Here is a 15,666-nt window from a genome sequence, read left to right as displayed (position 1 = left end):
AAGAAAACATTTTTGTTTGTCAGGGTGTGAAAAACAGAAGTAAAAACAAAAGTCAGATAAAAGTAGTCGAAGTCTATTATATTAAAAACTCTTATATAAACAAAAGTATCTTAGTATTATCAGCAAAAAGTGCTTGAAGGATATAAATAAAAGGTACTCATTATGGAGCAGAAAAAACGTTCTGTGTAACTGTATTGTTACTGATGCATTAATATAAGCTGCATTTTAATTTATTATAGTCATAATAAAGAAATGGTCATAGATTTTTATTTTTATTTTTCAAAACAGAGTCTGCACACCCATTAACAAAGCTGCGAAGGCGTGGAGTAAAAGTAGACTCCAATATTTTACTCTGAAATGTAGTGGAGTATGAGTATTAAGAAGCAGAAAAGGAAAGTACTCAAGGAAAGTACCTCAAATTCACGTAAAAATAGTATTGATGGGTTTCCCTGATGACCTAAAGAGCTAAAGAGTCCTAATAAGGACAATGATTTTTCTTTCAAAACCTGGCAAACCAAAAGCTTGCAAAAATGCTAACCACGCGAATAAAGCCATTGCTTAAATATTATATTTCTGTTACTATCTTAAATAAAAGCTTCAATAACACAATTTAAAAGTACTCCATTACAAGTAAACGTCCTGCATTTTACTTATAGGTCTAAGTAAAGTCTTATCAGGAATATGTACTTAGAGTAAAAGTACTGTGTGCCGAGTGTTGTATTCATTATATATATTCTGTTGTTAAATTATAATTATTTGAATGTAGCCAGTTTAATTGGAGCTATTGTTATCTACTTTTAATACCATTTGCTTGTTTATTTTGGTACTAAATTGGTCATTTGAGGCAAGTCGGGCAAAGCCCCAACTCTTGGCAGCAGACAAAAGGGTGGTTTTAGTGGTACTCAGTAGCCTAGTTTACAAATTGATATAATTCTGAATCAATGTATTGTAATACTTACTGTCATTTATGATTATGTTACAATTAAAGTTCAGTGGCTGGATATAAAAGTGTGTTTTAATTGCGCTTCCCGGAGTGGCCGCTAGGTGGAGATAACACCACGCCCTGGCTGCACAATGCCAAGTGCCCCGAGTGTGGGAAAACCACAATGCGCATGCCCAAAGTCTTAGCTAATTAAAGCAGATTGCACAAACGCCTGCGCGTTTGCTTCATCGTTTGCTTGTAGCTGGTTGAAGTTAGCACTTGCGGTCACTGTGAACGATGTGGCTTGTCTTCTACAGCGCACATTTAAAAGGTAAGTGCCCAGTCGGATAATCACGTGTTGAACTGAGAGGGAAATGTGAAATAGTGCATTAGGTTATGGCAAATTGTAAAATATCTACATTTTTCTGGTTTTGCATTGAGCAAACTAATTGTCAACCATAGGACTCTACCAATTACTGAGGGAGACAAGTGGCTCTTTAGCAGCTAAAAGCTTTGCTATGTTTACCGCCTAACGTTAACTAAATATTATATTGTAACACATTTTGGAAGATGACCATAGTTGGTATAGTAGATCATTATTGATGTAATATTTAAAACAAAGTAATCTGTAGGCCTACCTATTGCTGACAGAAAAATGTGATTAGTGTTACTGTAATTAATATTTCAATGTTTCCCTGCAAAACAACGTTTGTACAGTAAAAATATAAACGTCAAGTCAAAACTAGCCTACAGCATAAATCCCACCACCAGTTTTCCTTACACTCGTGTAGGTTAACTTTTATGTTGTTTTCCAGTTTGGGTTTTGCGGTTAAAAAGTGACACCGTAATTGTATTGGATTGTAAAGCTTTAAAGGGTTACTGGTTTAACAGTTCTAATGTATTAAATGTGTTTTTGGATAAATGCAGTTCTTCTGTTTCACAATGAATTGGCATCATTGTGATCCTGTTTGGATTTATCTGGGCTTATTTTCAAATGATTGTATCATAAACTGTAGTCGTGTTTTACACGCCTGGTGTTCTTTTGGTCACACTGAGTCTGCATCCTTAGGATCAGTAAAACATCCATAAACGCCAGCATTTCATAGCGACACACCGCTCTAAATAACACAGTACATGCTCATATCATATTAACAAGTTGTTGTTTTTTCTCTAAAAGGTCCTGCTGTAATGTTGTAATTTACTTTTGAGCACTTGTGGATTAAGTATTAGGATATTTTACTTAAATAAATGTAGAAATACTGCAATTTGATATATAGCCTACTAAATTACAGGTATAAAAAATATCCCCCCAATCAAATTTAAGTATGGAAGGATAAACTGTACTTAAAATAGCATCAAAGGTAAAAGTACTCACAGAATGGCCCCTTTTTAGAGTGTTAAATTATTATATTATTTGCTAATATGCCCATGTGTTAGCATCATTTAAATGTTTCAGCTGATAGGGTTTAACATTACAAATGCATAACTAATTGTTGCGTAATTTGCAACTAAAGCTGTGAAATACAGTGAATTTAAAAATGCTATATTATAAATTACTATATTTCCCTCTTAAATGAAGAGAAACATTAAGTGTCATAAAATAAGTAAAGTACATGAACCTCAACGTACAGTGCCTCAGTAGATGTGTTTCTCTCTGCGACCACTAGAGGGCAGGCTGGTTTCTTTTCTCAAATGTCTTCCAGTTATAAGTGGTGGTTGCAGGTTTCTAACCTTTAGAAACGGAAAGCTTTAGCATCTAAAGCCCACTGCACTTCCTCTCTTTCTCAGTCTTCACTGCTACAGTCGGGCATCAACTCTCTTTCAACATAACCTACTAACCTACATATCCTTCTCGCTGTTTACCGTTTACAGACATTTTTCCACGTAAACACTGTACTTAATCATCCAGTCCATGTGCATCCAAAAAAGTCATATTCCATGTATGTGCACATTTACTTGGCCAATGAAGATGATTCAGATTTCTCCATGAATTCCTGCATGTTTCCGATCTCTAGCCCCTAGTTATCTCTCACTATCATTATTCATTTTTATGTCCTTTAGTCAAATCTCAGGCTCAAATTGGAAATATTGTGTTTCTGCAGGACCTTTTTGTGAATGCCATGCCCAATTTCTTTCCGTCCTCGCTATCATTTACTCATCCTCACTCGGCTTCTTCGTCCGTTTAGATTTGAGTTCTTCTTTCTTTCTTCCTCCCTGCAGTTAGTGTTGTGTGTAAGTGCAGGTACACCGAGGACACTGCGTCAGCTCTATGTAGGGTTTTCTTCTCTGCTGGATCACATTCCTTGTCCCGGATGCCAACTCAAGAGTAAATTATTGCTATGAGTGTGTACAAGAGGGACAGAAATAGATGGATGGAGAGAAGGAGACATCACTTGGATGAGAGGTAGAACGTGTTAAAGAGTGGGTGTCTTTGATTAGCATCGTTTTGACGACTTATGGAAATGAATAGCCTTCTGTCTTTGTCTCGCTCTCGCTCTTGTTGACCTCCTTCCCACTCCATCTCCTTGAGCCGAACCTCCGTAGGCATTTCATGTTGTTAACTATAAGACTGATTGCGTTACAGCGTCTTTAAACAAGCAATTCATTTTCTCAAAGAGTCGCAGGTCATTCGGCTTCTCTCTTTCTCTCTTTCTAATCCTGATGTAGCTTCTGCACAGCTTTCTCCAACTGAAAACGATTGATGTTCCCTGTCAGGTTGTCATTTGTGCTCCTCAAACACTGGCCAGTATTTCAGTTTTGAGAAGCCAAACCGTGATACTTCATACAAACAGACGGGTTTTTTTTTCATGTTCAAGACTCTCTCAAGTGTCAGGATTTAGTAGATAAGTATTGGAAATGAAACCACTTGACCTCGAAATGTGATCGTTCTTTTTCAGGAGCAGCTTCTCTCTGAACGCGTCTGGCGGTATCAATGAAGCCCACACGCATACACCACATGCATGCTTCGCCTTTAAAAACCGTATTGATTTCTCTCTTTTGCAGGGAGCTTAATGCGATCGATCGGCCGGGCCCTTTCAAGATCAGCGCCAGTATAAGCATCTCTTTCCCCTCACACACATGCTGCCTCTTTCCCCTCAGGTACCAACTGTCCTTGGGCTGGGGGAGTTGTTGTTCGTCTGCATTAAGAGAGAGAGAGAGAAAGTGTTTCTCGTGGCATCCAGTCTGTCTCCGTCCTCTCTGGTCCCCAGTAATGTGGTTAAGGGACGTATATTTGCCTCTTACACAAAAGGTACGAGCGAATGCAGCACACACCTCCTTTGACCTTTTATCATCTGCCCCCCCTCCCCCCTTCCCTCCCGCCTCCTCCTCCTCTCGGTGGGTCGATACCTATTTGTATTTGCAATGCATTAGACGCAGCGCCGTCTTTTTAGATTGAAAAAGTTGGCTTTTTCTCAGTTTGGCGCCTTGCAGGCAAACCGCAGCAACAAGACATTATGAACATTTTCATGTCTTTTTAAGGCATATTATTAAGATCAGTGACATCACATTTATTTGTCTGGTACGCTCTTTTAAAAAAGAATAAATTCAGATTTATTCTAATGCTCAATTAAAGATGTTGGATCAAGCTAAGGAATGAAGAGATCCGCAGTCCCTGTCACTATAAATATACATTGTCTGTGTATATTTTAGAACCATAGAGACAGAACGTCACCTGCTGCATGCGCTACATAAAACTTTACTTTTTCAATCTGGGCTTTGAACCCTCTAAGAGGTCAAAAGATTAAAAAATCTGACGGGTCATGAAATGGTTAATACAATAAGAAGGAAATTATGTTTGAGATGGAACCTTCCCTTTTGATCAACAATTGTTTTTGGCCACAAGGATGCAGTGGAACAAGCTGTAAACACAACACTGGCATAAACGTTTAAGTCGGTATGGCGACCTGGTTGGCAAACAGTTGCTCATTTCTGCACCGAGCACTTGAAGAGCAACGTTGTCATTCATTTGGAGTCTGATGAATGCGAGTCCCGTATTCACTCTCTTTATCTCCGTCTATTCCCGAGAGAGGCGTGCTGCTAAATACTCCGCTATGTTCACCAGCTAGTTAACTTTGTCTGTCTGCTGTTTACATACAGTTCCTTGATAGTTTGGGCAAAATCCTTGTGGTGAGATTGTTCTGTTTTTCATTGTGAAACTGGGGGGTTTGAGGACTCTAAACTAAGTGACAAATGAAAATCAACTCTGAGAAAGGATCGTCAATCCTCCCGGCTCATAGACGGCCACATGCAGTCTGTGACGAGGCGTCCTGAGAAGGTGGTGTTTGGCAATTAAGAGTAACGAGCCAAAAAGGACCAATGAGCTTTGTTCTGAGGGACAAACCTTATACAAATATGGCAATTCATACAATTTGATATTTGTAATCGCTGAATTCAAGTAAACGCAGTTTTAAGCTGCTAAATTATACCAATAATTATTAAATATGAATAGCTTCAACATTTCAGAGAGAAAAAGTCTCCCGGCCAACAAGTGTTGTATGTGCCATGTTGACATTTTCCCTCCTCATTTTTTCTCTGTAGATAAGACAGCCTTTATATCTTATTGATCTAAGCTTCAGACAGGATTAGATCAACAAGAAACTACTTCCTCACTCGATTATATTTGGTTGGTGACTTTTTAATGACCTATATTTTGGGTCGCTCTCTCTGTTCACATGGTCGCCGTCTAAACACGGCATACGTTACTGCTCAAACCATCTTCTAAGTGCATTAGGAACAAACAATACAATATAGAAAAGGATAAAGAAAAATACTAGAGTTTATGTAATGAATACATCAACAACTTTAAACAGATGAATACAACAAACTTCACTTACATTACCTTTTGAAGTGATTTCCTGCTTGTACCAAACTTCTGCCTTCTGTTCTGGTTTTTAAGAATGAGTTCAAAGATTTCCCTCGTTTCCTCCCAGCTAACTGCTGATGTTTTGAAACTTGAATGTGAAACTGCAGCTTGTTTTTGATTTTCAGAATATGAGGAAGTAAGCATGGAAACTTTGGGATTTGCCAGCGCTAGCTTGTTTTCATTATTATCTCTTTGTACAGCATAGCTATGAATGCTTAAAGACCTGTTGAGTTTACTCTTTCCCTTTTTTATTTTTATATTACTGAGCTTAATCTTCTTCTTAATAAATGCCCTCCATTTACACGACGCTTTAATACAACACATGTTTATTAAACTACTGTACAAACTCTGGCCCTGCATATGTAAATGCTCAGGGACTATATGTAATGTAGACCTATCTATTCATTTTAGATCTGTGCTGTGAGAGTCGTCGGGTGGTTCAGTTTACCCCCCCCTCCCCCTCCCCCCCCCCCCGGCCTGCGATCGAAACCTGCCCGAGCCCCTGACTCCCCCCTGACTCCCCCCTGACTCGCCGCTCTGCTGTCTCAACAATTAAATCAGTCAAAGTGAGTGGACTGCCCACTCTTTTTCTTTTCTATGAAAAATAGATAAAAGCATCAGCTGGTATGATAGTCCACTTCATGACCCAAAACACTAATGAGTTGTCTTATTACAAAATATTTCACCTGTGTATCAGCAGTTGCCATGGAGATTTTGTGCAGCTACGTGAAGCTCTGCTTAATGGTCTGACCTTAACCTTGCACTTTCTCCACTGAACGCGTTCACGATGTTGCAAACACACGGACATACTTCATACCGCGAATCAATATTTCAACAGCAGCCTATTCTCTTACCTCTGCTACAAACACATTAGACAGCCCTTTTATTATTGATGCATCCCCAAAACTTGTGCTTTGATTCACATATTTTCTTCATATCTTTATTGAATCTTGTGTATTTCTTGAGCTGGTTTCCAAGTGGTCCATAGCCTTGAACAACCGTTTACAAACCTTCCCCCTCCCCCATCTGCATTTCTCCCCCCTTTTGCCCCTCTCTCTCGCTCTCTCCCTCCCTCTCCCTGCAAGCTGTGTCTCTTTCCTGTATGCTGGGGGGCCAGCGGAGGGGGAAGTACATGGAGAAAGAAAAGCACTCCGAGTTCAAGTGCACGAGCTTAAAGACACAGCTGGCTTCAACAAAGGGGGAATATGACAAGGGGGAAACAGTCGGAGAACGGCAGAATAACGACGTATTGATAAAGCGGTTGTGTACATGGAGACAGTATGGGGATCATTTCACAATAAGCGGGGGGTTAGAAAGAAATGTGAATAGGAAAATGGAGAAAAATGTCTCCTCCCCCTTTTTGTCTCTCCACGTATACTCCTCCTATTCCCTCGCAGCTTCCTTCAATCTCTGTCCCTCCCTCTCTCCTTCATTCCTACCCTGCATGCATGCACACTCTCTAACACACACACACATACACACACGCACACACATACACACACGGTGACTGATGCCTTCTCTTGCATTCTCCGTTTTCTCACCTCTCCCTGCACCACTGAGACTTTTTGTGTGTTTGTCTTTCCTGTATAGCGCACGGTGGAGCGGGTTCTGCACAGTTCCAGCGCGACGTCGTGAGGAAAAGTACCAATACTGTACTTTTCTTCCAACCGTTGATCTCCTTTGTCCACAAGGCATGTTTCCCTTCAAAGTCCTGAGCGTGGAAGGGTGAAGAAAAGACAAATGGTGTCTGAGGGAGAGGAGATGAGGCAACAACGGATCAAATTTGACGAGACTGGAGTGAAATAGAGATGCAAGGCTGCATGTCAGGAAGGCAAACACTAACTCCAGAGTGAAGAAGATGGGACGAGGAGGAGGAATCAAGTTGGAATCGAGAAGGAAACGCGGGAAAAGGTAAAAAAAAAAAAAAAGGGCTGACCTATACAACATAATTCTCATGCATTGTGTAATTTCCATCCTTGAGCTGTTAGAAAAGTATTCACCCCCACACATCTGTCTTGTTTTCGCTGCCTCTTGATTTCTATGTTCGGCTCTGATGGTTTCTGTTGGTTTGTGTACCTAAAGTCATTTTCCTTCCTCCCTCTCCGTCTCCACGCTTCTCACATAACCCTGCCGTGCCTTTTATCTCCTGCAGTTGCTTGACATAATGTGTGTATTTGCTGAAAGACCTTCAGGCTGCTTTCGGGGCCCAGTTGTGGTATTATTCTGTGTCGCTCGCGGCCTTCACAAATCGTTACACATATTCTGTTAGGGAGTGAATGTTTTTCTTGGCCTAGCTTTTGTTTCCGAGTTTCAGCTGATATGAAACCGTTGAAAAGATGACATAGTATTTGAATTATTTGGCCGTCATCCTCCCTACTCTGGAATGGACACGTCCCACCCTCTCCTTCCCCTCACTGTTTGTTTGTGGTCTCAGTACGTGTCCTTCAGCTCTGTCTCTCAGCGTCCACTAACACCTAACTTACTTCTCCGAATACGATTTGTGCCAAAGCTTCTCTCACTCCATCCTCGCCGTCCTGTTGTTCTTAGCTTTGCCTCCATTGTTTAATATCGACGAGTTACTGTTGTCCCCCGCATTTGCGATTGAGGACCTGTGATTTATTCTCAGTCTATTCATGCTCTTAACAAGCCGTTTCCATCTCCATGGAGACCTGATACGAGTGCTCGGTGTCTGTACCTCTGCCTGCATGCAAACAAACTCGCAAAGACACTCCCGGTTATCTCTCTAACAGGGTGCGCCTTTTGGCAAAGGGCAGAAATTTGGATCAGAGAGTGACTGCGGGATGATGGTAGTCTTGAGTGTTACGTCTGATTGCAGGTTTAACTGGTGGCTTAACGCTGGAACCAAAGTCTCCGTAAGACGATCTTGATTATTGGGAGCTGGTTTGCGTCCATAGACCAGATTTAGCAAAGGCCGGCTTGCACAGAAGGACAGTTGAACGAACAAACGTATTTGTTTTTGGTGGACCTTGTTGGAAGATAAATTAACTGAGCAATTAATTACAAACAGGTTTGTCAAACACAGACGATGTTCTAATCCATGGCCAAATACAGAGATGCTCAGTTGCACATTGGGCCCTTATTCATGTGCACACGTTATCTAGACTTGAGTTAACGTGGAGACTTAAAGTTAAAAGATGAACTTGGATAATGAAATCACATAACTCATTGATTTCTGATGCTGTTCAGGACGAGATATTCCACCTCAGTCTCAATGTGGATGAATATTTACAATAGCAGAGAAAGTGCATGTTGTATTTTAAATACTGTTTTGGCCAAAATAAACAGTTTTCATTATCAATTGGTCCAAATATTGTCTTGATTAATCGATTGAAAATGCTTATTTTATTCAACCAACAGTACAAAACCCGAAGATAGTCAATTTACTATCACAGTAATGGGTAAACCAGCAAATGTTCATTTGAGAAGTCAGGACCTCTGAATTCTTTGCACTTTTGCTAAAGAAACGTCTTTATCTGTTAATCGATTATCAGTATAGTTACTGATTTATTTCTGTCAATTGACCAATTGTTTTAGCTCCGATAAACTCACATTCATGCAGGATGACTGTACCGCACTGACCTTGATGCCCGAGTCAGTGAGTGGTGTGATGGTGTCCAGCAGCGGGAGCTCGATGTGGCGCTTCGGCCTGCACAATTGAGAGCGTAGTCGGTACCGTTGTGTTCCACCACGCTCATCCAGTCTGTTTGTCTCCTGTGGCCCAAATACACATAAAGACCGCTGACACTGTCTTTAGGTGTCAAACCACTTCTTTAGAAACTTCTATACAGAAGTTGTGTTCAGTTGTGTGCTGTTAAATCCTTAAACCTTATGGTTATTTGGATGTTATCTTGTGCTAATGACAAATTCCTTAATGGCACAAACCTAAAATTGAAGAGCAATGTCATACGCCGTCTTTTTACTTTGCTGTGTTTTGCACGTTTCACAAATCAAATATGGAGCTTCTTTATTTTTTTGGATTCAATTTTCACAAACAAGTTGAAAATGGACAATAACAACTCTTTTTAGGGACTAGTTGTGGCATTAAGACCATCTGTCATATTATATTAACACTTAAAGCGTACGAGTATTTGAAGCATTCAGCACGTTTTCAATGAACAGCTTCTCTATAACAATACTGAATACTTAGGCAGAAATAATGGATTACACTGGCTTATTGTACTGACAATGAATGTGTCGGTTATTTAAAGCCTCTTCACTTACTGATCCCAGCACATCTAAAGTTTAGAGTGCAGAGGAAGCCATTAATGTGTTTCACTTTATAAAACATAACTCTGCCTTCGCTATCAATTATGTAGCTCGGGTGTGAAAGAGACGGCAAAAGGGCCACACACACACACACCAGGCAGCAGGGTCCCGCGCGGAGAGAAAGCGCTGCACCATGTGACCGCTGTGGATGTACTAACGCTCTCTCACAGTCTCAGCGAGAGCTATTCTCCCCGGACTCGGTGTTCTAGTTGCATCAGTGTTTGTCAGCCTTCTCTAGGACATGGAGGCTGAAATGGGGCTGAAGTTGAGAGAGCTCCATCTGGATACCCACAGGGTATAGGGCCTTTCTACTATAAGCAAGGTACAGATAATATATCTCTCATGACGTTTTACCATCTCTGACTGATGTGAAGTTCTTGTACATTGTTCCAGTTGCAGGAAGTCTTGATATTATTGTCATTTGCTACACGACGGTGTTGATGTAGTGAGATCATTTATTACTGCAGATGCTTTTTTTCTCTATTGAGGAATAGAATTGTATAAAATGTGTCGTATACTTTTTACTTCTCTGCATTTATCTGACAGCTGTAGGTACTAATTACTTGCATATGATGATCTTGTAAAATATGACTCATTATTTTAGATTAAACTACCCAAAGGTACATAAAATACTTAAAATTAGCTCCATTTCGACCAACTAAATCAACATGCTCCTTTCATATTAATTCATAAACAATAATATTTATCCAATAATATACAATAATATAACAAGTGTCATTTTACTTTTGAATCTTCTGGCATATTTTGTGACTCATACTTCAATACTGGTAAAATCTTGAATGAATAAAAGGTATTGCGACTTTTGTGGAAGATCTAACTACTACTACCATTACTGATGAATAATATCTTGTTGCTGTTATTTAACACACCTGTACTAATGCTCTTTATGTACTACACACAGCCCTTGGACAACACTTATATTAGGATTATTATGTTGGGGTATACCATATTTTGGTATCAGCATATACAGTATGTCAGCCAATGAGTAACGCAAAACTGCAGTATAGAAATGCGTTTGAGATCGTTTAGAAACGGTGTCACTATTACATAAATGATCCACTAGATTACTGTTTATTCAAGTACATTTATTCAACTGTAAAATTCCCCGCTCGGCACATACAGTTCATGGTCCCAATTCTTTAAAAATGAGTGATGCTCATCAGAAATATCTGTTCATATTATGTGTTTTATGTGAAAAGAATTGGCTAAAATGTCTGTTAAACTTAACTTTCAGTATTAACCTCAAAACTTCTAGGGGCTGAGACTTACTACATGCAGAAACGACAATGCCCCCTTGTGACCAAATACAATTAAAGCTAAAAATATCTAAAAAATGAATTAATTTGAAAGAATTCAGTATCAGTTGAGCGGTAACTTGAACTTTAAGATTCACCAAACAAACAGGTTTTCATTTACTGAACTTTGAATGGTTATAAATAGATATAATGCACTTTTTACACTGAAGTAAATGTCCATATTTCTCTCAGATCACATACTTGTGAATAATTCCACACAGTTTATAGCTACAGTATGTTCATTTGCATGTACATTTCTGCATCTAATCAGTCCAAAAACCACACTAGACCCACAAAATCTTTTTTGCCTCAATAATATTCTCTCTTCACAGTCAATTATGACCAAGATTTCGGTGCAAATCACAAACTTTAAACGGCAGCAAGAGAGCACTTCTTTCAGCTCCATTGCGTGGATATTTAGCTTTTCTTAACTTAATACTCTGGTTCAGCATAAAGGAATGGTCAACTGCTTAGTTGTCGATCATGAAATCAGGATCCTCCCTTCCACTGCAGTGTTAGAATTTCTTCCGGTAACCGAGTTGATATCAATGAATAGTTTCCTCATGGAGGGCCCAGGTGGCTGCCTCGTGCATTCAGAAGAAGGCAGAGGTGGTGAGGTGGGGGTTAACATTTGCAGGCTGTAGGAATGTGTTTGGAGTCAGCAGTGAGAATTCCTCCATTGTGCATTAGTAGGTCTCAGTGTTGCCTCTTACCTCGCCAAACTATCTCGTTCCCCTCTTTTCCTCACGTCTGTCTCTTCCGCCTCCCTCTACATTTGATCTCAGTCTTTATCGCCACGTTCCTTCTTTCCGTCTCGTCTTTTTCTGCTATGTTCTGTCTGGAGTTTTGATCTTCTCCATCTCCCCTCTCCTTTCAGGCTCCTTTTAGATGTCTCAGACATCTTAAGAGCTTCAGGAGTTTGGGGTTGGGTAAAAAGAGATAGATGGCGACACTACTTTATGTGTGTTAGTTCTAGCACAGCTCTCTCTCTCTCCTGCTGGCATTGTGTCCTCTTAAGTATGGCAGTCATGTATGATTTATGGAGCAGGTTCCTGAGGAATGAGCCTTGTTGATGTCATCAGACATCGTCTGTTCATAGCTTCTCATGAGGACCATGACTGTGGACCAGGACATAGTCTCCACCCACACAATCACACTGTCTTCAGTGTCAAATCAGATGTTGGGATTGTCACTTAGCTGTCTTGCTCTGTTAAATTCAGAACAAGAGTCGCAGACGGAAAACGTTTTTGAAATATCTCGATGCAAAGAACGATGAATATCTCAATTGAAGATGAAACGGCTATATAGATCAACGTTTTTGAGGAATGCACAAAATGTCTTTTCAAGAGTTAAATGAGAAGATCGATACCACTCTGTCAGTTAATCATAACACTGCAGCCAGTAGTCGGTTAGCTTAGAACTGATCAAACTTAATTAGTGAACTTTAGTGAACTTTTTCGAACTGTTTCCTCAAACTTAAGGTTTTGTACGGTTTGTCAGACAAGAAAAGTAATTTGACAATGTTCTGAACTAATGATGGGCATTTATTTACAATTTCTTTTCATTTTTTAAAGCTTGAATATTTCAGTCATTTGAATAAATAATGGATTTATTGAATAAGAAATATAAACACTCATTTGTTATAGCCCTAAAACGTGTACGAGTTTCAAGATAAAGTTGTTTTTAGTGTCACTACGTCTCCTCTGGCGACATATGGATGGCATTCACAAGGCTTTCCATTCTGCTTTGCGGCAATACAAACGCTCTGCAGTCACGCCGGAGGTGTCAGCTGGCCGCGTCACACCACGACACCCTCAAGTGTGCCAGACAGAGAAGAAGAAGAGGTGGGTACGGTGTGAAGAAAGAGGGGAGAAGAAAGAGGGGAAAAGAAAGATGAAGGCGTAAAGAAACAGACCGTCTGCGAGGAAGAGACAAGTGGGTGAAAAAGCAAAAGAGAGAGCGAGGGTCTTGAAGGAGGAGGGGAAGGGTTTGATGCTGGAGCAATGTGAGGACTAGAATAAAGGAAGGTGAAAGAGAGGAGGAGGAATTGTTTGTGTTCATTGTCTGCTCAGTGAATGATTAGAAAATGAACCCTTGTGGTTCAGGGCACCAACAGTCACACCAACTCCTAAGCAATGAAAAATCTGTCTGTCTGATGGCCTGTTTCAACTGGTTAAAGTGATATAAACATTACAGACCAGTATGTAAGATAGCACAGCAAAACAGACTTTTCCAAGTCAATGATTCAGAAGTCAACGGTGGAAGTAAAACCTGCCGTTACTGGCTGTTCTTTGGTCAGTGTGAGTCGTCGGGGGCACATCTGTAAGATGAAAGGAGAGGCTGCGGTTGGTTGCTTCCACAGAGGGACGGAAAGGTCAGGAAGTGGCCCCAGCTCAAACACCAGACTCATTGTTCAAGTTCAAGGTAACAGTGAATGGGGTTTTGATTCAGTTAGCTTGACCTTCTGTCCTCTGACAAGTTGCTGTTTTTAAATGGGGCATAATTAAACGCTGCCTGTGGCAACGTCTGACGTTGGGTGTCGTGCTGTTATAATTGAAAACTAATTATGTCAGTTTTATTTATTTAATTAGGGTTTCTTGTTGTGGATTGGGCAGGACATTGGTGGTTGTTTGAATTAGCTAGCTATAAGTATCTTTTAAGATATTGTGTGCATGTGCTCACACGTGGCCGGTCCTCAGGTGTATCCAGTCTCTTCTCTCTCTGACAATTAACAAGGTCACAGCCAGAGGGTCAGATGTCATGCCAGCGTTTCCCCTCCTCCTCCTCTAGCAGCCTCCCTCCTTCTCTGTTGTGTCTGTTCGGTCGTCGGCTCCTCATTAACTCCTCACAGGGGATTTCCTGTTGGCCTCCTTTGCTTCCCTGTTCCTGTTGAAACTGGAACAGCATATTGGCTCTTTTTACAAAACATGAATAATTAAATCTTTCACGGTTGTTCCCCTGAATATGCAAACTAACTCCCTAAAAGTTAGGGAACTAGGAAAGGAAAAAGGTAGTCGGAGCACGACTGAACCGGCTACAGTGCCAAACCTTTGGGAAGTTTAGGACCGTAATTGATGACTTTGTGCTCTCATTGAGTACGGTATAACACACGCATATACACACACACACACACACACACACACACACACACACACACACACACACACACACACACACACACACGCATAATTCACAGTCTGACTCACCCCCTTTAACAGAAAGTCAATAACAATACAGGGATGATTAATCAGTCCCTCTAGTGGCCCCTCCCTCTCTACTCACCACCTTCCACTCTCCCTTCTCAACCCCACTCACCCTCTCTCAGCTTAGTATTGATCTGAATGCATTTGCTTCCCAATTACCCGTTAGCCCCCCCCTCCCCCATCACGTAAACACTGGCACTGCATCGAGCGGTCACAAAGAACCTTTTACACAGGAGTGTCTCCCGTGCACACGGACGATGCGCACTCGCAAGCGCGTGCACGTGCAGCAACAGCAAGCCCACATCGGCGTGCACGCCACCTGATACTCTGACTTAACTGCATTGCGTGGAGGGATTTGGCTTGATTATTCTGGAGTGCAAATTAGGAGGGTCCTTTTCAAAGTGCAGGTGCACAATGTGTGCTTATATGCGTTTGTATGTTGTACACACTTTAGCCTAAACACAAGGCGGCTTTCTCAAAGGTTTAACTGACAGCTCATTGGACCCCCCCCCCCCCCCACCCCCGCTAGCCCCCTCACCATTCTAGTTGGTGGCACACAGGTTGCCATGACACCAGACTGTTTTGTCTGCCCTTTGACCTCTTTAAGGGGTGCTGTGGTCGATCAGGCATTACATGCGAGCGGCAAATAGAAGGGAGGCGAGGGAGGGGGATGCATTTCCTCTGTAAAAAATTGGGTCCAAAAGGTTCCTCTATACATCCGCTTTGTACCGAGCAGAAGGTGGGGAGCCTCCGAGAGGCTGGCAGTGAAACAAAGACACATGTGCACATACAGACATGGCAGCGCTTTGCAAGGGTAAATGAACTAGGCTGGAGCTCCCAGGGGGTGGGGAGTTATTATGCTCATTGTGCAGTCGGCCAGCTAAAGCTGTTTGGCTGCTTCTTTTGAAGTTATATTTATCAAACCGGAGCAGGAGGCTTAGCTCTCCAAGCTGGTGCATCGCTTTGTCCACACTGCAGAACGCATGTGTGCATCGAGATTGCTTTCAGATAGATCAAAAGATTTAAACACTCTCAAATGTTTATCCAAGCAATTTCAGGCAGACAAAATAAGCA

The sequence above is a fragment of the Anarhichas minor genome, unplaced genomic scaffold, assembly GCF_050575085.1.
Source record: "Anarhichas minor isolate MPS153535 unplaced genomic scaffold, ASM5057508v1 ptg000041l, whole genome shotgun sequence".
Classification (NCBI taxonomy): domain Eukaryota; kingdom Metazoa; phylum Chordata; class Actinopteri; order Perciformes; family Anarhichadidae; genus Anarhichas; species Anarhichas minor.
The sequence above is the reverse complement of the archived record's forward strand: the minus strand, read 5'-3'. Positions refer to the sequence as shown.